Consider the following 23,448-nt stretch of genomic DNA (forward strand, 5'->3'; position numbering starts at 1 on the left):
TATAGAACCTGAAATATAAGAGGGTCATGATCAGGGAGAATTCCTGGCCTGTGATCTATTCTGTGTATGGCTTTACTATGCTGTGATGCATAGAGCATCACTTGAACGTTTAGTGAAGAGACTGGGAAATCAGAGCCTGAGCTACTGTTTAAGTTTCCTTGGCAAGCTAAAAATGTATCATCAAGAATGTGTCTAGTCCATCAGACACTTGAAGGACACTCTTTGATTCTGCAGAAGTCTTAAAGACACAGAGTTCCAAGAGATAACCAAGCCAGAACAAGGATTCGGAGGATTCCTGGCTGAATGTGGGAGGAGTTCTTGCCTCATTCAGGACTGGCACAGAGCATATTGCTTTTGAATTAGGAGTTAGCAGAAGGCAGGCCCAGACTGAAATGCTGGCTCTACCATCAGCTAGGTCTCTGAAATTATAGCCTTTTTGTGATGATGCTTGGTCTCCTCATATGCTGGTTGCGGATGGCACTCTTTGGGGGCAGCATAGAGGGTTACAGATGTGATGTAGAGCAAGGTATGTTTGAAGCACAGAGGACAACAAATCCTTCTCGAAGGGGCTGTGAGGTTCTGATTAGACTGTTCATGCTAGCATGATCTCTGTGAGACTTCCCTGGTGTGCATGTATGTTTACTCTTAAACATACTGTGTTCAATGCCACTGTCCTAAGTAAGATTCTTGACATGTTTTGCCAACACCCCACTAATGAGACCAAACCCTGCCTCTACTTAACACCATTCAAAGAATCTAACTTTCTTAAGAGAGTAAGTCTTCCATTGCTCTCTCTTTAAATGTTTGGGCTCCCTAGGGCTTTTTCTCTCATTTTCGGAGATGGAGGGGCTTCCCTTATGGGTCAACTGGTAAAGAATCTGCCTGCAATGTGGGAGACCTAGGTTTGATACCAGGGTTGGGAAGATCCCCAGAGAACGGAAAGGCTACCCACTCCAATAGTCTGGCCTGGAGAATTCCATGGACTGTACATTACAGTCCATGGGGTCACAAAGAGTTGGACACAACTGACTGACTTTCACCTGGAGATGGAGGGTGATGATGGTTGTACAGCAATATGAATGCGCTTAATCCCACTGAACTATACATTTAAAAATGGTTAAAATGGTAAGTTCTATGTTGTATATATTTTTATTGCAGTGGAAAAAAATCTTTAAGTTTATTATAATAATAACAAGAAAAATTGCTTGTATTTATTGAATATTTACCATGTACCAAGCATTGGGCTGGTCATTTTTTATATAGTCCTTTAATCCATTAACTCTTGGAGATCAGTGCTCTTGTTAATCCTATTTACCAATGAGAAAATTGAGGTCTGGGAAGGGTGTATGCCCAAGGTCACACAGCTAAGAAGTTGTAAAGCTGAGATTGAAACCCACTTATCACGTTCTAAATTCTTAATCATTAGGCTTACTGCCTCACCGAGTCCCTACATGTTGACAATCATCACATTTTGAATCTTTAGCTAAAACCTAGAAGAATGATAATGTAGGCAATTGTACTGGTGTTTGCTAACATTATTTTCAGTCTCTCAAAAAATTGTGAAATATTTCCATCACCCTGATTTAAAGATAAGAATCTGAAACATAGGGAGTTTAAATAACTTATTTCAGCTCACTCACCCATGGCAGAGTCCAGATTTAAACCTGAATCAACCTGATTTAAAGCCATATGCTTATAAACTGTGTTCTTAAATGTTCCATGAGCACCCTATTCTAAGATAAGTTATCTTCTTTTATATTTTAAATAAAGTTTATGAAGTAGGGATACACCTTACTGTATCAATACAGTATTCTCCATACAATCCAGTGTTAACTTGATGAGTGGACTCTGTAGAACTCAGGAAATAGGATATTTATTACTCAGTATAGTATGTGCGTGGAATAAATGTGATAAAACATGATCTGGGCCAAGATTACTAATAAGTCCCAGGGACGGGGGAGCCTGGTGGGCTACCGTCTCTGGGGTCGCACAGAGTCGGACACGACTGAAGCGACTTAGCAGCAGCAGCAGCAGCAGGTAGACATAAATGGAAGAATAAGGAACTTAGATGAGTTGAGCAAGTGTGTATAAGAAAGAATCCTCTCACAGCTCAATGAGATGCTTCTGAGGCATGAAACTGTGGCTATCCCAAGGCAGACAGAGAGAGTATGAAATTTATTTCAAAACAAACAAGTTTTTATTGAAATAAAGTTGATTTACAATGTTGTATTTGATTCTGATCTATAGTAAAATGATTCAGTTATATATAGAGGATAAGTACAGTATATATATAGTATTTTACTATATTACTATATTCAGTTCAGTTCAGTCACTCAGTCGTGTCCGACTCTTTGCGACCCCATGAACCGCAGCATGCCAGGCCTCCCTGTCCATCACCAACTCCCGGAATTCACTCAGACTCATGTCCATCGAGTCAGTGATGCCATCCAGCCATCTCATCCTCTGTCGTCCCCTTCTCCTCCTGCCCCTGATCCCTCCCAGCATCAGAGTCTTTTCCAATGAGTCAACTCGTCACATGAGGTGGCCAAAGTACTGGAGTTTCAGCTTTAGCATCATTCCTTCCAAAGAAATCCCAGGGCTGATCTCCTTCAGAATGGACTGAGTGGATCTCCTTGCAGTCCAAGGGACTCTCAAGAGTCTTCTCCAACACCACAGTTCAAAAGCATCAATTCTTCGGTGCTCAGCTTTCTTCATAGTCCAACTCTCACATCCATACACGACCACTGGAAAAACCATAGCCTTGACCAGACGGACCTTTGTTGGCAAAGTAATGTCTCTGCTTTTCAATATGCTATCTAGGTTGGTCATAACTTTCCTTCCAAGGAGTAAGCATCTTTTAATTTCATGGCTGCAATCACCGTCTGCAGTGATTTTGGAGCCCAAAACAATAAAGTCTGCCACTGTTTCCACTGTTTCCCCATCTATTTCCCATGAAGTGATGGGACCAGATGCCATGATCTTTGTTTTCTGAATGTTGAGCTTTAAGCCAACTTTTTCACTCTCCACTTTCACTTTCATCAACTTTTGAGTTCCTCTTCACTTTCTGCCATAAGGGTGGTGTCATCTGCATATCTCAGGTTATTGATATTTCTCCCAGCAATCTTGATTCCAGCTTGTGCTTCTTCCAGCCCAGCATTTCTCATGATGTCCTCTGCATATAAGTTAAATAAGCAGGGTGACAACATACAGCCTTGACATACTCCTTTTCCTATTTGGGACCAGTCTGCTGTTCCATGTCCAGTTCTAACTGTTGCTTCCTGACCTACATACAAGTTTCTTAATATATTAATATATTACTATATATATACTGTGTGTGTGTATATATATATATAGTATTTCACTATATATAATATTTGACTATACATATATGTAGCATTTTTTCCAGATTCTTTTCCAAGTTATTATAAGATTCTGAATATAGTTTCCCATGCCACACAATAGTTCCTTATTGATTATGTTGATTATGTTTTATACATAGTAGTGTGTATCTATTAATTCACAATTCTTAATGTAATTTTTAAAAGTTAAACCATTCTATGTACATTTTGGTTCTTCTTTTATGGCTACTTTTCTCTGCTGTCTGTGTTTTTTTCCATTCTTAGTGAGCATCTCTGCCTTATTACTGAGAGCTGAGACCCTTGGTGGCCCCTGGGCCTTTTTTGCTGGCAGTGGTCTTGCATCAACTCACACTGTTGCCTCTTTACCAGTTTTTACAATTGCCCTCAGAGACTGCAGTAAATGGAACTGAACAACTTGGAGCCCAAACACAATTTCCAGGACTTAAATCCCTGGCCTCCATAGAGATCCTTAGAGATGCTGTGGAATGCAAATTCCCCCAGCAAATCCAATCTGCTTTGTTCTATGAAAGAGTTCTCTAACAACCATGAATCATTAGGCATCATAACAAAAAGGCCAATTTTCCTGCTGTAAAACCAGCTTTTCATAAAAATAGGCATCCTTGATGTCATGAACAGAACTAAATGACCTGAATGCAACTTTTTAACAAAGGAAATATTGGCTAAGAGTTTTGTTGTTGCTCTTTTTTTCATAGAGTATATCTTGCCTGTACCCAGATCCAGATCTGGAAAAAGTTACTTGTAATAATAATTAGGCTCTACCATGACAACTGAAGTGTTTAAAATTGTTGGTAGCAAAATAAATCACTTCCCAAGGAAAATTTTTTGTTGAAAAAAAAAATACATGAAAAATTTCAAGGCATAACAAAAATATGTATGTTATCCTAAAATACACTATAACTTCCCCAGTTATTACTGATGATGTAAATGCAAAATGCAGTTGAAATTTCAGTGTGACAGAGTCATAACGAATTTTAAGGTCAGCCTGACTGGTATTATCTTATAGAAGAAGAGGAATAATCCTGTAATTGGAGAGGGGCTGGAATTACTCTAGTCATCAAATATTCATGCTATAAAAACTCTGCAAAATGGCGTTTCCTAAGTAAATGTCAAGAGTTAAATGGCATTCACTGAATGATTCCAAGATTAGTGTAAACAGTGTTTCTTTAATTAAGTGCAAGCAAAAAATGATAACTAATTAAATGTCATGATGGAACAGGGAAAGTGTAGGAAAGAAACATCTCAGTGGGAAACCAGGTCAGAGAACTGGACTGATTTTGAGGAGAGGGAAGTGAAGATCAACTTCCTCGTGTCTGCAGAGCCAAGTTCCAACAATGCCCCATAGTAAAATACTAGCAAAGGTCTTCCCTGTAACTCAAACAGTAAAGAATCTGCCTGCAATGCAGGAGACCCAGGTTCGATCCCTGGGTTGGGAAGATCCTCTGGAGAAGGGAATGGCAATCCACTCCAGTATTCTTGCCTGGAGAATCCCATGGACAGAGGAGCCTGTCGGGCTACAGTCCATGGGGTCACAAAGAGTCGGACCTGACTGAGCGACTAACACTACTCCTACTAAAATACTAGCACAAATGAGTCCACAGAAGGGAGAGCCCTAGCATTCCTTTAAAGGGAAGGAAGCTGCAGTAAACGTAGTTAGGGAACATAGGTTGCTATTATTAAAAATAATAGTAAGTAGCATTGACTGTATTTCATCTATGCTAAGGAGTCTGATAAGCATTTCACAGACTCTTTCTTATCAGACTAAGCTTCTGTGCAGTGTAACGTTGAAGTACACAGAACTTTTTTCTCTTTCTTTACTGGACACAGATATATTTTGCATTTTCAAAAATCATTGACTTGGTCTCAGGAGAAAACTTGGCATGTTGCTGAACTACCTTTTTCATATTTTGAATTGGTATTGTTTTTCATTTTAAAGTACATAATAGGATGATGGGGCTAGCACTATCATTTTTTCAATATCAAAACCTCTGCAGGTTGGGCCCTGGCCATTGGGCCTTCAACATCACTCCTCCATTGACTAGTTGCCATCAGATCATCCCGTAATGAGGAGAAAAGTAGGACATACACCTTTAAGACTGGAGCACCGGTAGGTCTCCCTTCTATACTGAACTTGCTCTAGAGTACCTCCTGTCCATCCTGGGTATACTGCCTATTGAACCACCTCCCCCCACCTTCCCCCCCACCTTCCCCCAACCCCCCTCCGCCAAACCTTGTTGTTTTTATCTGAACTTTGTGTCTGATTCCATATCATCACTCCCCAGGATATTTCTACCCAGGTTGAAAACACAATCCTGCTTCCAGGCATCTGCTTCACGTTTCCTGGATGGCCCTGAAATGTGTTTTGTTTAGCTCACTTCGCATTAGACTATAGATTCTGCCAGTGGCCTTTTGAACATGGGCCTCAGGATGTTTGTTTTTGTAAGTTTTTGTCTTATCTCACTTCCTCTGAAAAAGCCTCACTTTTCACAGCTTGGCTGAAGGCTGAATAAAGCAGCTCTCTGAGCCCTGCCTAGACATCTTGCCAGAATGCGAAGCTAAATGTGTTGCAGTCTGAAAATTATAACCATTCTGCATTGCAGTGTTTCATCAAATAACCAGGAGAGCATTCCAAGAGCATGGGCAAGAAAGCAGTAAACTACTGCCGCGGCTGTCTGTCTGTCTCCTTTCTCTCCCTCTCTTGCTCTCTCCCCAACACCCCCTTCCCTCTCACAAATGGATGAAGTTCAGTGATTCTAAAAAGCAAGGCAAGCACCTGGGGACTTTGTTAAAATGCAAATTCCCAGACCACATCCTCGGCGATTCAGACTCAAAACAGCTGGTTGAGTCCTGGGAATCTGTCTTTTTAACAAATATTCACCCCCTCCACACCACCCCCATCATTTTAATGAAATTTTTTGTAGAGCCAAGCATGAAGAAACCCCAGTAAAGTGGTGAAAATCTTGACCTCGAAAGTCTCAGATATGGCTTTGAATCCTAGCTCAGGTATAGCCTGGCTGGGTATCCTTTTAAACCCCAGTTGCCCTCAAAATAAGTGGATAAAATAAAAGATTTTGTGAGGATTCAATAGGCTTGGCACAAAGTGTATGCTCAGCAAATAGTAGCTCTTATTTTGAGATTCATCCTATTTTAAAGAAACAGAAGAAATGAAAATAGTAGAAAATACGATCTTGTTACCAGCCTTGTATGAGAAGTAAGTGGGCTTAGCCTATGTAAAACTAAAGATGTATCTTGGACCAAAATATGAAAGACAGGAAACAAGAGTGTGTAGCCCTTTTGTTTCTGATGATCTACAGCTCATGTTTCTCCCTCACCTTGGTACCCGCCTCTGTCCCATCTTCACTGAGCATCCATTAGGAGGTTTCTTGAATTTGCTTCCTCAGGGAGGATGGCCTTCCTGACCCCTAGGTTAAATCCACAACAGTGGTTACTTCCTCTCATGTTGTTGTTAATTACTAGCTAGATGTCTGCCTTCCTTCTAGACCATGAGCGGCTCTATCAGGATAGACTCTTGTTCCCTATCGTAGCCTTCTTTCCAATGGGAAGTTCATACTACGCACCTGATAGCAGAACTTTGGGGGGAAGAAATAAATCTAAAGGAGATTTTAAAAAGTCATTAGTGCTGTTCAACTCTGACATGGAATATCTTGGATACAAGCTTGCCTGTCACAGCAGGTCCATTCAAATGGACCACTTGTATATATTGCTAAGGAAATCCCTTTAGGAAACTTGGAGACGCTTAAGTTCTCTTCCAGTTGGGCGAACACTTTTCCAGAGCACCTTAAGGAAATCTTGGACAGTTTCTTGAACAAAGTCATAATGAAGATCTCTGTTTTGCCATTTGCAAGGAGTTAGACAAATTGCACAAGGAAACACCAGATGACAGCATCAATTTTAATTATGTCTCAGTGAAACACCTGGAGGTGCCATTTCAATGATGCACCGCTCCAGGACCTCCAAACAATCAAGGGAGAAGTAATGAAGTCAAGACAGGGTGATTGTATTTGCCAATCTACTCCAGCTTTACCTCATTTAAATTTTTTTTCCTTCCTCATATGGAGAAATTTTAGCTTGGCATTAATATCCCCACAAAGGAAAGGTGATTCACCAGCTGAATGAATTAAGCATTTTACCAGACTTGGCTTCAAAAGTTGGAAAAACAGCAAAAATCACACATTATTTCAAGTCTGGAAAAGCTAATGTTTTTTTTTTTTCCCTCCATTGTCTTTCATTTTCTACTTCTGGTCAAAAATAGAAAGCCACTTTTATATCCTTTTAAATATGTTTCTTAGGGGGAAAAGACAATTTTCAAGTGGAAGCAGAAACAGAGTATAAATGCTAAGTTCTATTTCTTTTGGCATATAGACTTCAGTTGAATTTTGCTCCTGTGCCTTGAGTTTCTGTTATTGCCAAAAGAGGGGAGGGGGCACCTGGAAGCTCAGAAAAAGTAAAGTAAGAAGGCTGCATAATTCTTAGCCATGTTCTTTATTTAGTCCTTATTATAACTTAACTCCATCCATAGGATAATCCTTCTGACTGAATATTTATATTCCATTGTTTTCAAAGAAGATCAAGAATGCCATAGAAAGTGACTGTTAAGTGTGGCAAGCTTGTCAGTGAACATAAGTAAATTATGTCTTCATTCTTTCTTTTTTGGTAAAGTCATAGAGCTGCCATTCTTAAGGTATTCTATACATTCCTCTATTTATTTCTTTTGAGCCCGTTTATGTTTTTCTTCCAGGAAGGAAAATACACTAAAAACAAAGAGAAAGTGTACTTTTTGGCAAAGTATTAACAGTTTCAGCAGTAGACTACCTCTGAGTTCTGGGGAGTCATTTTGCAAAGACTCTGGATCTAGTCTGGTTGATGAAAACCTCTGATACTTGTTAGTAGTCTGAGCTTTATCAGGTTTATCACTAGCCCTCACTACAAGGAAAAGCCATTGTGGGGAAAGTCATATCATCAGATAGGGAAGTATTTAAGCATTGTGTGGAGATCCCTTTTCTTTCACTTACTGGGTGAAGGCTGTGCAAAGGAAGAGCACACTGTGTCTCTAGAGTGGATAAAGCAGCAAGAGAAGGATTTCTTTACGGAAGAAATGTCCAAAGCGTATTCCTTAGATGCTATTCTGTGGTCACAAATGTTTTGCACAATAACTCAATCTTATTTCTATTTGCATAGTAGGAATGTGTAGCAGAATCACAGTGCATTTTCATCAAAGACCCTAGGTATTCCTGAAACAATGTATACTCTTCTAAACTTAAGTTTCTGCAGATTCATCTGACCCCTATTTTACAGCACACCTGTTAACAGTAACTCAACTTCCATTGAAAAATAGTACCACAACTTGCATGTAATCCCATCTGCACTTCCCCTCCCCCAACCCCACAAGCTCTTTTTTTCCAGATTTTATTTAATGCAAGCATGACCTATAGTAGCTCCAATACTTTGCCAAGTTTTTATGTTGTGACATCCATAGACACATATAATAAAAATTATAATAGTTGCATGCCTTATATATCCAGAATGATTATGAAAATCTTTTGTCTACTTCGTGATATTTGACTATCTTTACCTAGCATAAGTATTCTGTGAATCCTTCTGTAAATTTATGAAGTGCTGGCTCAGACAGGAGGGTGACCATAGCCCCAAGGGCTAAGGGGATCAGTTGAGTGGGGAAATTATACCACAGCTTACTGTTTGGGACATTTCATTCTGATGAGCTAACAGGGATGCACAGGGTGAATCCACCCCTTCTACCAGGAATATTTGTGTGTTAAGTGTGGAGCCTTCTATATGCGCCCATTGTTTTGTGTCCTCAGGTACCTAGGTGCCCAGTGTGAAGTCAGATGTGAACGCTGTAACTGGTGCCCTTTGTTTCACTGCTCAGTTCACCTCACACATTCTAAGGGGAGCTGGTACTGTATCACCCAAATGACTCCCCTCATTTGCTGTGTTAGATACACTTCATATTTCCTCTCTTGGTTTCTTTAGGAGGCAGCAGACCAGATGGATGAGAACCGAAGGACCATCTATCAACCCTCCCTGCAACATTTGGAGGTTTCCCCTTTCTTTTAATTAGGAGCAGACTCTTCTAGAGGGTCACTCCCCTCACTCCCTCCCCCTGCTGCCTACTTGTTTCCAAAGCGCACAGCTAGATGTTGATTTTGCTATCGGAGCTAGGGCTCTGGAGAACATAGTGACCAGGTAGGAAAAGAGTCATGGTCATGGAAAAGTTACATTCAAATAGATGAATAGGAGTTGATAGGATACTCCTGGTATTCTGTTATAAACACACCTCACACCCAGTACCATGTTTCTTATTCCCCCCACACCCCCCCCCCCACAGGTAGTTAAGTGTTTCTTGTTACTGTTAATCCATCAAAAAACAAATGAATTTACTCCCCTAGAAAGAGTTCATTTTCTTCTTTGTTTTATCATAATGGTTCAGCTCTAGTCTTTTGTTGTTGTTACTGTTGTTTTCCAATAGGATGTATTGTCTCCTTTTGATTTCCCTTAAAAAGTCATCCATCATCACTGCTCAAAACTGAAACTATACCAATGAGCAAAATAATGAAAACAGAAATCATTCATGAAACATCACCCAAATAGAACCATAGTTAACATTATAATGTAATTTTCCCAGTCTTTTTCCTTGCATAAATATTTGCAGTTTATTTTAAAACATTGGAATATTTGTGCATGATGTATTGTAAATATCTTATCCCACCTACTGCATCCCTCAGTTGTCTTTAGATGCCATGCCATAAAATATTGTTCTATGTTCTCCTCTCTGGAAGCTGCATGAATTCCCTTCTGTGGCTCTATATGTGATGAGATATTTGATTCATCACTTCCTGTGATCCAAAACAGTGGTTCAGTGTTTCAGATTTTTCTTTCCTATCACAAACAGTGTTAAGGTTAATACCTCTGTAACCAAACCTTTGAACACGTGCCTCCTTGGTTTTGTACAGTTTTGGTGTCATTTTCTGTGAGAGATAATCAACATACAGAAAAGCACAGAAAACATTTTTACAGTTAGTTGAGTCGATGCAAAAAGGAACAGCAGTAGCTGTATGCCAGTATGAATATACCTAAGGTCACAGAACTGTGACCATTTAACCATTTAACAATGGTTAAAATGGTAAATTTTAGGTTAGATATACTTTGCCACAAAAAACAAGACAAGAAAAGAAAGGAAAGAGAGAACACTAGTATAATTGCCACACTGGACCAGGAAAAGATGACTGCCAGCAGCGCATGAGCTCCTACCTATCACAACTCCCCAGGTTTCCCTGGAGGTAACCACCCTTGTGATGTTCATCTTTTATACTTAGTTTTACTAAATATGAATGAATACCCTAAAATATCTGTTTTTGAACTTTTATAAAAATGGAAGCATACTTTTGTATCTGACTTCTTTGGCTCCTTGTATGTTTGTAAAATTTATCCGTGTAGCTTATTCATTTACAGTGCAGCAGGACATACCATTATACGTGCATGTGTGAATGCTCAGTCATGTCCAACTCTGCAACCCCATGGACTGTAGCCCGCCAAGGCTCCTCTGTCCATGGAATTTTCCAGGCAAGAATATTGGAATGGGTTGCCATTTCCTCCTCCAGGAGATCTTCCCAACCCAGGGATCGAACTTGCGTCTCTTGCCTCTTGCTTCACTGACAGGCAGATTCTTCACCACTGTGCTACCTGGGAAGCCCTACCATTGTATCAATATACCAAGATTTTTCTACTATACTCAGCATGGACATCCCAGATTTACACTGCTACAATAATCCTAGGGCACACGTGCACCTATTTCTCTAAGATTGAAATCATTGATTCATGGGATAAATATATCTTTGATTTGAGTACACAAGGCCAAAATAAGTGATTATATTTTTCACACCAATTGTGTATGAGGATTCTCAGTATTCTACACTCCCCCCATATTTGGCATTTTCAGAGCATTACATTTTTTGTCAATCTAGTAGATGTACAGAGCTATTTAATTTTGTTTTTTATTTGTGTGTGTCAGATAATTCAGTTCAGTTGCTCAGTCATGTCCGACTCTTTGCGACCCCATGAATCACAGCATGCCAGGCCTCCCTGTCCATCACCAACTCCTGGAGTTTACCCAAACTCATGTGCATTGAGTTGGTGATGCCATCCAGCCATCTCATTCTCTGTCATCCCCTTTTCCTCTTGCCCCCAATCCCTCCCAGAATCAGGGTCTTTTCCAATGAGTCAACTCTTCGAATGAGGTGGCCAAAGTATTGGAGTTTCAGCCTCAGTCAGCATCAGTCCTTCCAGTGAACACCCAGGACCAGTCTCCTTTAGGATGGACTGATTGGATCTCCCTGCAGTCCAAGGGACTCTCAAGAGTCTTCTCCAGCATCACAGCTAAAAAGCATCAATTCTTCGGCACTCAGCTTTCTTCACAGTCCAACTCTCACATCTATACATGACCAGTGGAAAAACCATAACCTTGACTAGATGGACCTCTGTTGGCAAAGGAATGTCTCTGCTTTTGAATATGCTATCTAGGTTGGTCATCTGAGTTAAATTCACCCATTCCAGTCCATTCCAGTTCGCTGATTCCTAGAATGTCGGCATTGACTCTTGCCATCTCTTGTTTGACCACTTCCAATTTGCCTTGATTCATGGACCTGACATTCCAGGTTCCTATGCAATATTGCTCTTTACAGCATCAGACCTTGCTTCTATCTCCAGTCACATCCACAGCTGGGTATTCTTTTTGCTTTGGCTCCATCCCTTCATTCTTTCTGGAGTTATTTCTCCACTGATCTCCAGTAGCATATTGGGCACCTACTGATCTGGGGAGTTTCTCTTTCAGTATCCTATCATTTTGCCTTTTCATACTGTTCATGGGGTTCTCAAGGCAAGAATACTGAAGTGGTTTGCCATTCCCTTCTCCAGCGGACCACATTCTGTTCATTTCCAAGGCAAACCATTCATATCACAGTAATCCAAGTCTATGCCCCAACCAGTAATGCTGAAGAAGCTGAAGTTGAACGGTTCTATGAAGACCTACAAGACCTTTTAGAACTAACACCCAAAAAAGATGTCCTTTTCATTATAGGGGACTGGAATACAAAAGTAGGAAGTCAAGAAACACCTGGAGTAACAGGCAAATTTGGCCTTGGAATACAGAATGAAGCAGGGCAAAGACTAATAGAGTTTTGCCAAGAAAATGCACTGGTCATAGCAAACACCCTCTTCCAACAACACAAGAGAAGATGGTCATCACCAGATGGTCAACACCGAAATCAGATTGATTACATTCTCTGCAGCCAAAGATGGAGAAGCTCTATACAGTCAACAAAAACAAGACAGGGAGCTGACTGTGGCTCAGACCATGAACTCCTTATTGCCAAATTCAGACTTAAATTGAAGAAAGTAGGGAAAACCACTAGACCATTCAGGTATGACCTAAATCAAATCCCTTATGATTATACAGTGGAAGTGAGAAATAGATTTAAGGGCCTAGATCTGAAAGATAGAGTACCTGATGAGCTATGGAATGAGGTTCGTGACATTGTACAGGAGACAGGGATCAAGACCATCCCCATGGAAAAGAAATGCAAAAAAGCAAAATGGCTGTCTGGGGAGGCCTTACATATAGCTGTGAAAAGAAGAGAAGTAAAAAGCAAAGGAGAAAAGGAAAGATATAAACATCTGAATGCAGAGTTCCAAAGAATAGCAAGAAGAGATAAGAAAGCCTTCTTCAGGGATCAATGCAAAGAAATACAGGAAAACAACAGAATGGGAAAGACTAGAGATCTCTTCAAGAAAATCAGAGATACCAAAGGAACATTTCATGCAAAGATGGGCTTGATAAAGGACAGAAATGGTATGGACCTAACAGAAGCAGAAGATATTAAGAAGAGATGGCAAGAATACACAGAAGAACTGTACAAAAAAGATCTTCACGACCCAGATAATCACGATGGTGTGATCACTGACCTAGAGCCAGACATCCTGGAATGTGAAGTCAAGTAGACCTTAGAAAGCATCACTACGAGCAAAGCTAGTGGAGGTGATGGAATTCCAGTGGAGCTATTCCAAATCCTGAAAGATGATGCTGTGAAAGTGCTGCACTCAATATGCCAGCAAATTTGGAAAACTCAGCAGTGGCCACAGGACTGGAAAAGGTCAGTTTTCATTCCAATCCCAAAGAAAGGCAATGCCAAAGAATGCTCAAACTACTGCACAATAGCACTCATCTCACATGCTAGTAAAGTAATGTTCAAAATTCTCCAAGCCAGGCTTCAGCAATATGTGAACCGTGAACTTCCTGATGTTCAAGCTGGTTTTAGAAAAGGCAGAGGAACCAGAGATCAAATTGCCAACATCCGCTGGATCATCGAAAAAGCAAAAGAATTCCAGATAAACATCTATTTCTGCTTTATTGACTATGCCAAAGCCTTTGATGTGTGGATCACAATAAACTGTGGAAAATTCTGAAAGAGATGGGAATACCAGACCACCTGACCTGCCTCTTGAGAAATTTGTATACAGGTCAGGAAGCCACAGTTAGAACTGGACATGGAACAACAGACTGGTTCCAAATAGGGAAAAGAGTATGTCAAGGCTGTATACTGTCACCCTGTTTATTTAACTTCTATGCAGAGTACATCATGAGAAATGCTGGACTGGAAGAAACACAAGCTGGAATTAAGATTGCCGGGAGAAATATCAATAACCTCAGATATGCAGATGACACCACCCTTATGGCGGAAAGTGAAGAGAAACTCAAAAGCCTCTTGATGAAAGTGAAAGAGGACAGTGAAAAAGTTGGCTTAAAGCTCAACATTCAGAAAATGAAGATCATGGCATCTGGTCCCATCACTTCATGGGAAATAGATGGGGAAACAGTGGAAGCAGTGTCGGGCTTTATTTTTATGGGCTCCAATATCACTGCAGATCGTGACTGCAGCCATGAAATTAAAAGACGCTTACTCCTTGGAAGGAAAGTTATGACCAACCTAGATAGCATATTGAAAAGCAGAGACTTTACTTTGGCAACAAAGGTCCGTCTAGTCAAGGCTATGGTTTTTCCTGTGGTCATGTATGGATGTGAGAGTTGGACTGTGAAGAAGGCTGAGCGCCGAAGAATTGATGCTTTTGAACTGTGGTGTTGGAGAAGACTCTTGAGAGTCCCTTGGACTGCAAGGAGATCCAACCAGTCCATTCTAAGGGAGATCAGCCGTGGGATTTCTTTGGAAGGAATGATGCTAAAGCTGAAACTCCAGTACTTTGGCCACCTCATGCGACGAGTTGACTCATTGGAAAAGACTCTGATGCTGGGAGGGATTGGGTGCAAGAAGAGAAGGGGACGACAGAGGATGAGATGGCTGGATGGCATCACTGACTCGATGGACATGAGTCTGAGTGAACTCCGGGAGTTGGTGATGGACAGGGAGGCCTGGTGTGCTGCGATTCATGGGGTTGCAAAGAGTCGGACACGACTGAGCAACTGATCTGATCTGATCTAGGTTGGTCATAACTTTCCTTCCAAGGAGTAAGTGTCTTTTAATTTCATGGCTGCAATCACCATTTGCTGTGATTTTGGAGCCCAGAAAAATAAAGTCCGAAACTGTTTCCACTGTTTCCCCATCTATTTCCCATGAAGTGGTGGACCAGATGCCATGATCTTTGTTTTCTGAATGTTGAGCTTTAAGGCAACTTTTCACTCTCCTTTTTCACTTTCATCAAGAGGCTTTGAGTTCCTCTTCACTTTCTGCCATAAGGGTGGTGTCATCTGCATATCTGAGGTTATTGATATTTCTCCCGGCAATCTTGATTCCAGCTTGTGCTTCTTCCAGGCCAGTGTTTCTCATGATGTACCCTGCATAGAAGTTAAATAAGCAGGGTGACAATATATAGCCTTGATGTACTCCTTTTCCTATTTGGAACCAGTCTGTTGTTCTTTGTCCAGTTCTAACTGTTGCTTCCTGACCTGCATATAGGTTTCTCAAGAGGCAGGTCAGGTGGTCTGGTATTCCCATCTCTTTCAGAATTTTCCACAGTTTATTGTGATCCACACAGTCAAAGGCTTTGGCATAGTCAATAAAGCAGAAATAGATGTTTTTCTGGAACTCTCTTGCTTTCTCTCTCTTTTTTTTTTAAATGTAAATTTATTTATTTTATTTGGAGGCTAATTACTTTACAGTATTGTATTGGTTTTGCCATACATCAGCATGAATCCACCACGGGTGTACACGTGTTCCCCATCCTGAACCCCCCTCCCACCTCCCTCCCCATTTCATCCCTCTTGGTCATCCCAGTGCACCAGCCCTGAGCATCCTGTATCATGCATCGAACCTGGACTGGAGATTCATTTCACATATGATATTATACATGTTTCAATGCATTCTCCCAAATCATCCCACTCTCACCCTCTCCCGCAGAGTCCAAAAGACTGTTCTATATATCTGTGTCTCTTTTGCTGTCTCTCATACAGGGTTATCATTACCATCTTTCTAAATTCCATATATATGTGTTAGTATACTGTATTGGTGTTTTTCTTTCTGGCTTACTTCACTCTGTATAATAGGCTCCAGTTTCATCCACCTCATTAGAACTGATTCAAATGTATTCTTTTTAATGGCTGAGTAATACTCCATTGTGCATATGTACCATAGCTTTCTTATCCATTCATCTGCTGATGGACATCTAGGTTGCTTCCATGGCCTGGCTATTGTAAACAGTGCTGCGATGAACATTGAGGTACGCGTATCTCTTTCAATTCTGGTTTCCTCAGTTTGTATGTCCAGTAGTGGGAATGCTGGGTCATATGGAAGTTCTATTTCCAGTTTTTTAAGGAATCTCCACACTGTTCTCCATAGTGGCTGTACTAGTTTGCATTCCCACCAACAGTGTAAGAGGGTTCCCTTTTCTCCACACCCTCTCCAGCATTTATTGCTTGTAGACTTTTGGATAGCAGCCATTCTGACTGGCATGAAATTGTACCTCATTGTGGTTTTGATTTGCATTTCTCTGATAATGAGTGATGCTGAGCATCTTTTCATGTGTTTGTTAGCTCTCTTGCACTTTCGATGATCCAGCGGATGTTAGCAATTTGATCTCTGGTTCCTCTGCCTTTCCTAAAACCAGCTTGAAGAGATCAAATACCTTTTTATATACTTATTGGTCTATGTTATCTTTTATAAAGCAAAAGACTTGAATCTTTTGCAGATGCTTTTCTATTGTGCCATTTTGTCTTATTGTCTTGGAATTGTTCTTTTAATTTTCTGAAAACAAGCCCTTCATTGGTTGTTTCCCCAACTTACAGTTTTTCTTTTCAGTCTCTTAATAGTGTCTTTTGGTAAAGTTTTTTGTTTTTTTTTAATGTAGTGAAATAGGCAACCTTTTCCTATGGTTCTTTGCATTTTGTTTAAGGCATTCTTGTTTACATTGCACTTGTGAAAATATTCTTCTGTATTATAAGTTTTATAGTTTATAGCCTCCTATTTGGATCAGAAACTAATTGGTATTATTTTATATATAATGTAAGGTAGAGGTATAATTTTTTTTCTTTTTTAAAAAACACATGGATATGCAGTTGTCTTAGCAAAACTTATTGGTATCTGTCCTTTCCCTGTCAAGCAGCCATGATACCTCTGTCATGCAGGCAATGCCCATATTACATGCCTGGGTCTGTTTCTGGGCTCACTATTCTGTTCCATTGGTCTGTTGCATCACTGATTCACAGTTAATTCTCATATCATGGTAATTTGTGGTCCTTGATGGGGCACACTTCCCACATTGCTGTTCTTCTTGCTGCTTATCATTGCTTATTCATCCTTTTCTGTTCCAACACATTTGATACTCAGTTTATTCCTGGACAAAGAAGCAGGGCTACATGTATGCTGGGCTACACTCCATGGGTTTGCAAAGAGTCAGACATGACTTAGCAACTAATCAACAATATCAACAAATTATCATGTTAAAACACTGGGACATCTAGTTGGGCTTATATTGGAGGAGAATGTATATATTTATAGTACTGAGGCTTTCAATCTATGAATATTTATTTAGGTCTCTCTTTTTTTTACTGTCCATTAATAAAATTTTATGATTTACTCGGTGGAAGTCTTAATTCAGTTGTTAGATTTATTGTTACATATTGTTGATGCTATTCTGAGTGCTATTTAAAAAATTTTATTTGTGTTTGCAACTCTTTAGTATTGTTGACTTTTTCATACTAATATTATATCTAGAGAATATATTTATCTCATTATATATCTGTAAATAATATATCTGTAGTTTCTTTTGGTGACTTTTTGGGTTTTTTTCTTTTGGTTTCTTTTATATTCTTAAATATAATCTTTAAATGACGGATTTGTTCCTTGTTTTCTAATTCCTATGCTTTTTATTAATTTTATTTTTCTAATTTGTATTTTCCTTGCCTCACTGCACTGACTAAAACGTTCCATGTAATTCTCATTAAAAGTGGTAATAGTGGGAACATTTGTCTGTTTTTTAACTTAAAATGAGAATACACCTTCAAATATGATGACTGTCAGGGTTTTCATTTCTTTTTTTTTTCCCATAGATTTCCATTATCAGATTAAGGAAGTTAGGTCCATTCTGTTATTTTTTATCATTAATGAATGTAGAATTGATCCCAAATGTTTTTTTTCTGCATTTCTGCATTCTTTGAAATGATCTTTTTTCTTTTATCTATTGTTTTATGAATTTTCTCTTTTATCTATTGTTTTATAACAGTCTCTACCCAAATTTCTGCCGTTTATTATCCCTTACATTCTGTGGGTTAAGAGGGTTCAGCAAGGTGTTTCTCTCCCATTCTTGTTTGGGTGGTCTCATGCAGTGGCAGTAGCTCTGACTCTGGATTCATCTGGATTCTCAGCTTGGATGTTGAAAGGTCCCAGATGGCTCATTAAATGCCTTGCACTTCCTTGGAGGTTTCTGGAAGTCCCAGTGCAGCTGGCATGCTGAGAATGCTGTTCCTGTCTTTCCCAACATAGTCTCAGGGCCCTTTTTCTCTCTATGGTCTCTATATTTGGCCTTTACAAGGTCTCTCCAGCTTGGTAGCTGATATATTCCATGGTGGCCCAAAGTGTGAAGCAGGAGTTTCCAGGCTTTAAGGCATTTTCCTGAAATCAGCATAGCCATGTTCAGTGGTTTAAAGTAAATCACAGGCTAGCCTAGATTCAGGTCCAGAGGGACAACATAGGACAAGATGGCAAGAGGTCATCTTTAGAGACCAACTATAGGAATATATTCGTGGGTGAATTATATCAGTTAGATTTTCCAGTGTCTAGTAGCTTTACATACTTGGGATAAACCTAACTTGGTCATAATGAATTATCTTCAGATCTAATATGTCTAATATATTAGATTTGAAGACAATTATATTACATATTATGTATCTAATATATTCTTAGGTTGGCTCATTTTCACCTTTTCCTCATAATGTATTTCAGGAAAAGTTGTGGTTCTATCCTTGCCCTTATAAAGGATCCAACCATGTCTTTATTTGAGAAGTTCAGATACCATGTTCTTTCCTCTCCTCATGTATGTCTTGAGATGAAACTTCTTTGATCCTTCCTGGGAGGGAGTGGGAGACTGGGACAGTCTTACTGCTCCCAGCTTTGGCAGACATTTCAACCTAAGCAGCCATGGTTTTGCTTAATGACTCATGGTCACACTGGCATATTCTGTTCTCTGTTGATGGGCCACCTTTTAAACAGAAGAACACAGAAGTTCCTGCATTTGCAATGAGATGAGTCTGCGTACCTGCCCCTTCTTCTTTGGGACTGCACAATGCCTACATTATAAAGATTATGATAGGAACTTCCTGCAACCCTACAGTGTCCAATAGATGGAGGGTGACTCATGCCTCTGACAGGGAAGTTAATGATTCTTTCCAAGGCTGATATTGGTTAGTTTCCTCTGCCTTCCCCCAACATCTGCTGGTCCAGTAAGTTTATAAAAAGACTGAAGGATATCACTGTAAGGTAATAAGGATAACATTTAGTTACTATTAGAGTAGATTCAATTTGAAAGATTATAACTTAACATTATCAGACACTGTATATGTATATAAATATATGTATGTGTATATATATATATATATATATATATATATAGTGAGCATATGTATGTGTGTGTGTGTACTTTATATGTGTGATGGACAAAACATGACTACAAATTTATCAACAATCCTCCCACTGAGAGGTGAATCTTTGATTCCTACCCCATGAGCTCAGACACTGATTTGAGCAGGCAGATAAAGATATGGAGGAAGAGATGCTGTGACTGTTTTCAGGTTCAAACCTTAACAGACTGGCAACTTCTACTTCCTGCCTCTTGGAACATTTATTTAGGGAGAAGGCAGTAACTGCATAAATCTAACAATCCTGAGACCACCATGATGTGAAGAAGCCCAAGTTAGAGGAGAATGAATGGAACTGACTAAACTCCCACTCAGCTCTTCTGGCCAACCCAGCCCAAGCAGCAGACCTGTAAGTGAGGAAACCATGAGATGATTCAGCCTCAATGACCATCTGTTGATATCAACTCACAGAGAGATTGTAGGAGGAGATACCAGTCGATTTATGAAGAAAGATGAGTTCAGTGTTGGTTGTGGTGCGTTTGAGGTGCTGTGGGACATCCTGATAGAGTTTGTCAGAGGGTACAGGTGTTTGAAGTTCAGGGTGAATGAACTAGACGGGTGTACACCTGAAAATGCTGAGTGTGCCTATTGTGTTTTGAACCATGGGATATAGCCCACCTTGCCAGCAGTAGTTGCTCAGAAGAGTCAGAGTAACATCCTGAGGGAGTGGAAGAGAGTTGCTCTTACAGTGAAGAGGCACAAAGTGTGCCATCCATCTTGAGGGAACCCCGGTCTGTTCAGATCAGTCACTCAGTCATGTCCAACTCTTTGTGATCCCATGGACTACAGCATGTCAGGCTTCTCTGTTCATCACCAACTCCTGGAGCTTACTCAAACTCACGTCCATCGAGTCAGTGATGCCATTCAACCATCTCATCCTCTGTCATCCCCTTCTCCTCCTGCCTTCAGTCTTTACCAGCATCAGGGTCTTTTCCAATGAGTCAGTTCTCATCAGGTGGTCGAAGTATTGTAGTTTCGGCTTCAGCATCAGTCCTTCCAATGAATATTCAGGAATGAATATTGAGGATACCCCTCTCCCATGCAATTCTAGTATCTGTCTTCAGGCTCTCCCTCCTTGCCATAAACTAAGATAAAATAAAATGCAATCTCATGTTAGAGTATAGGCCATTTTTCATGTGATACATAGTCTTTTGTATAGATTTTTTCCCACTGTTAAATTTATCTATCAAACTCTCTCTTCCACTCTTTTTTTATGCCCTGTAAAGGCAAACACCATCTCATTTTTGGCCCACATTGATCTCATTTCCTTTAACTTCACTCCCCATTCACTTTGCCCCAGCTTCCCTGACTTATCTGTCCTTTCCATTTACCAAGCTCTTTCCCTCCTATGGAGGGAGGGGGGCTCTTGCACTGATTATTCCTTGTGCGTAAGAGCTTCTACCTCAGTTTTTCTTATAGTTCTGTTCTTATCCAAATTCATATGTCAGCTCAGAACCTGAATGTTATTTTCTCAGAGAGGCTATTCCTATACACTAGTACCCTATTTTGTCTTCTTTGTAGCACCTGTTCATACTTGAAAAAATTTTAATTGGAGTATAGTTGCTTTATAATGTTGTGTTACTTTCTGCTATACGATGATGTGAATCAGCTCTATGTATTCATATATCACTTCCCTCTTGAGCCTCCCTTCCGCCACACTCCCCAGCCCCATTCCACCCATCTAGGTCATCACAGAGAACCAAGCTAAGCCTCCTGTGCTTTATAGCATGTGCCACTATCTATCTATTTTTCATAAGGTGATGTGTATTTGTCAATCCTAATCGCCCATTTCATCTTACCAGTCCCTTCCCCCACTGTGTCCATGGTCTTTCCTCTGTCTGTGTCTCTCTTCCTGCCCTGCAAATAGGTTCATCTGTAGCATTTTTCAAGATTCCACATATATGCATTAATATACGATATTTGTTTTTCTCTTTCTGACTTAACTTCACTCTAATTCACTTTTGTTTGTAGTACTCTTAGCTTCACAAGGATAGAATTTGTGAATTTCTGATTTCTAGTTCCAAATGAGTATATAGTGGAGTTCCAATAAATAACTGCTAAGTGATTAAATGATCTAGATGGGGGAGAGAAGGAACAAGAGAGGGTGGCGTAGGGCCAATGAGCATGTGTCTGATAGGATTCCATCTCCAGGACTCCCATATCTAGTGCACTGGTCAGTGGATCTCAAATGAAGCTGCACATTAGAATCATCTAGGGTCCCATTAAAGTTTGAGACCCAATCCTAGAAATTGATTTAGTGAGATGTGGCCTAGGCATCAAGATTTTTCGAAGCTTGCCAGGTGATTCTCACATGCATCCCCATTGACAATCACTTGTTAGGTGTTAATGAAACTGAGGTTGTCTTTTCCTGGGCCTCTTGTGACTTTTTTATTAAGTAAGTTCTGAGACTCTAACTCTAGAGCCACCAAGTGATGTTAATCACTAACGATGTCCCCAAAATACTTGGTCTAAAGACGGATCTGGACTGCTTATATTTACCTTAAAGATCAAGTTCCCATTGACTGGTGGGAACATTTTGCATTATAAGAAAAGATACATGGAGCTTTCATTAGACAAACTAGGACCGGCATGTGAGCCAAATTCAGAATTTTCCACATTAGTGTCTTTCATGGTCATCGTATATTAAAGTAAGATAGGAAAGTAACTTAACAGCCCTCCTGGGAACAGGGGCACGTTTTGACATTTTGAAGGTCAGATCTCAGCTCCCAAGGGAAGCATGTAGGAAAACAGAACCAGGTTCATTCTCTTAGCCCATCTCTTGGTTAACATGGAGAAGGTACTGATGGTATTTAGGGGCACTGTGGAGCATGAGTTTAAAACACTGAAAACAGTGAAACCCTTTTTTCAAAGAAAATCAGACTATAATCCCAATTTCTAAAACTGATTAAAGTGAGACAGCTCAGTTTGAAGTGAGGTTTGTGGCCTGGAGGTTGGGTCAGTCCAGGTTGCCTGACACAATCCCTACTCCCAGATGGCCCTGAGGGACTGAAGTCTTTGGCTCTGCCAAACTTAGCTTAACAACCCTCTTCCAGATGATGCTTTTCGAAGTAGTAATTTTATATCTCTCCTGGATAAAAACATCCACCACAGGAGAAATTGAATGAATAACAAAGAGGTAAGGAGCTGCTGCAGTTTCTTTGGTATCAAGACTGAGCACAGTATCAAGGTTAACCAGGTTGCTGCTGTGCAGCAGAAACTAACACAACATTGTACAGCAACTATATTCCAGTAATTTTATTGTAATAAAAAGATTAACCAGGTTGGTCCCTTACATGAGCATGACTGAGCGACCTTGGTATGCAGGTTCTGATCCAGTTCATCTTGGATAGGATCCAAGGTCCACTTGGGATAAGCTCCCGAGTACTGCTGATGCTTTGAATACCAGCATTTCAAATCACAATTCATATAGCAAAATCCTCTGGGAGGCTCATTAAAAATGCAGATCTTCCATCTTTCTGGAAGGAACCCTCCAGTTGTAGGTCTAGAAATCTTGTTTTAACAAGTTCCCCAGGTTTTTCTACTGTTCGCTGGATTTGAGAACTATGCTCCTGCATGTATCTGTCTACTTACTGTTCTCTTCAGGGATCCAGGAAGAAAGCGTGAAGCTCCACAGATTTCAGGGCTGGAAGAGACTTTGGAGATCATCTAGCCTTACTCTGTTATTGATTAGAAAACTGAGCTCCCAATGGGTGAACAGTCCTGCCAGGTGCAGATAACCAGCGGGTTGCAGAGCAGTGCAGACGCCAGAACAGAAGTTACTGATTTCAACCCTCGGCGTTTCCTAGAAATCCACGAGCCTTCCTTTGTCACTACTTCTTCTGTGGGGCTTCATGAGGCTGCTGTATTCCCCAAGCCTTGTGTTTGCCCCAGGGA

At 40.2% G+C, this 23,448-nt stretch overlaps 2 long non-coding RNA genes across 3 annotated transcripts in view; one reads left to right on the forward strand and one right to left on the reverse strand.

The window, feature by feature from the left end:
* LOC129635412 (uncharacterized) overlaps positions 1 to 23,448 on the forward strand; it is a 149,475-nt gene that overhangs the window by 25,097 nt on the left and 100,930 nt on the right. The window lies entirely within an intron of this gene.
* Positions 15,678 to 23,448, reverse strand: part of LOC129635413 (uncharacterized) — a 174,097-nt gene continuing 166,326 nt past the window's right edge. For both annotated transcript variants that reach the window (XR_008706268.1, XR_008706269.1), the window contains exons 5-7: positions 21,354 to 21,411; positions 20,173 to 20,639; positions 15,678 to 19,389 (exon numbers count right to left, since the gene is read on the reverse strand). This is a non-coding gene — a long non-coding RNA (uncharacterized LOC129635413). The remainder of the gene's footprint in view (positions 19,390 to 20,172; positions 20,640 to 21,353; positions 21,412 to 23,448) is intronic.

The sequence above is a fragment of the Bubalus kerabau genome, chromosome 20, assembly GCF_029407905.1.
Source record: "Bubalus kerabau isolate K-KA32 ecotype Philippines breed swamp buffalo chromosome 20, PCC_UOA_SB_1v2, whole genome shotgun sequence".
Classification (NCBI taxonomy): Eukaryota; Metazoa; Chordata; class Mammalia; order Artiodactyla; family Bovidae; genus Bubalus; species Bubalus kerabau.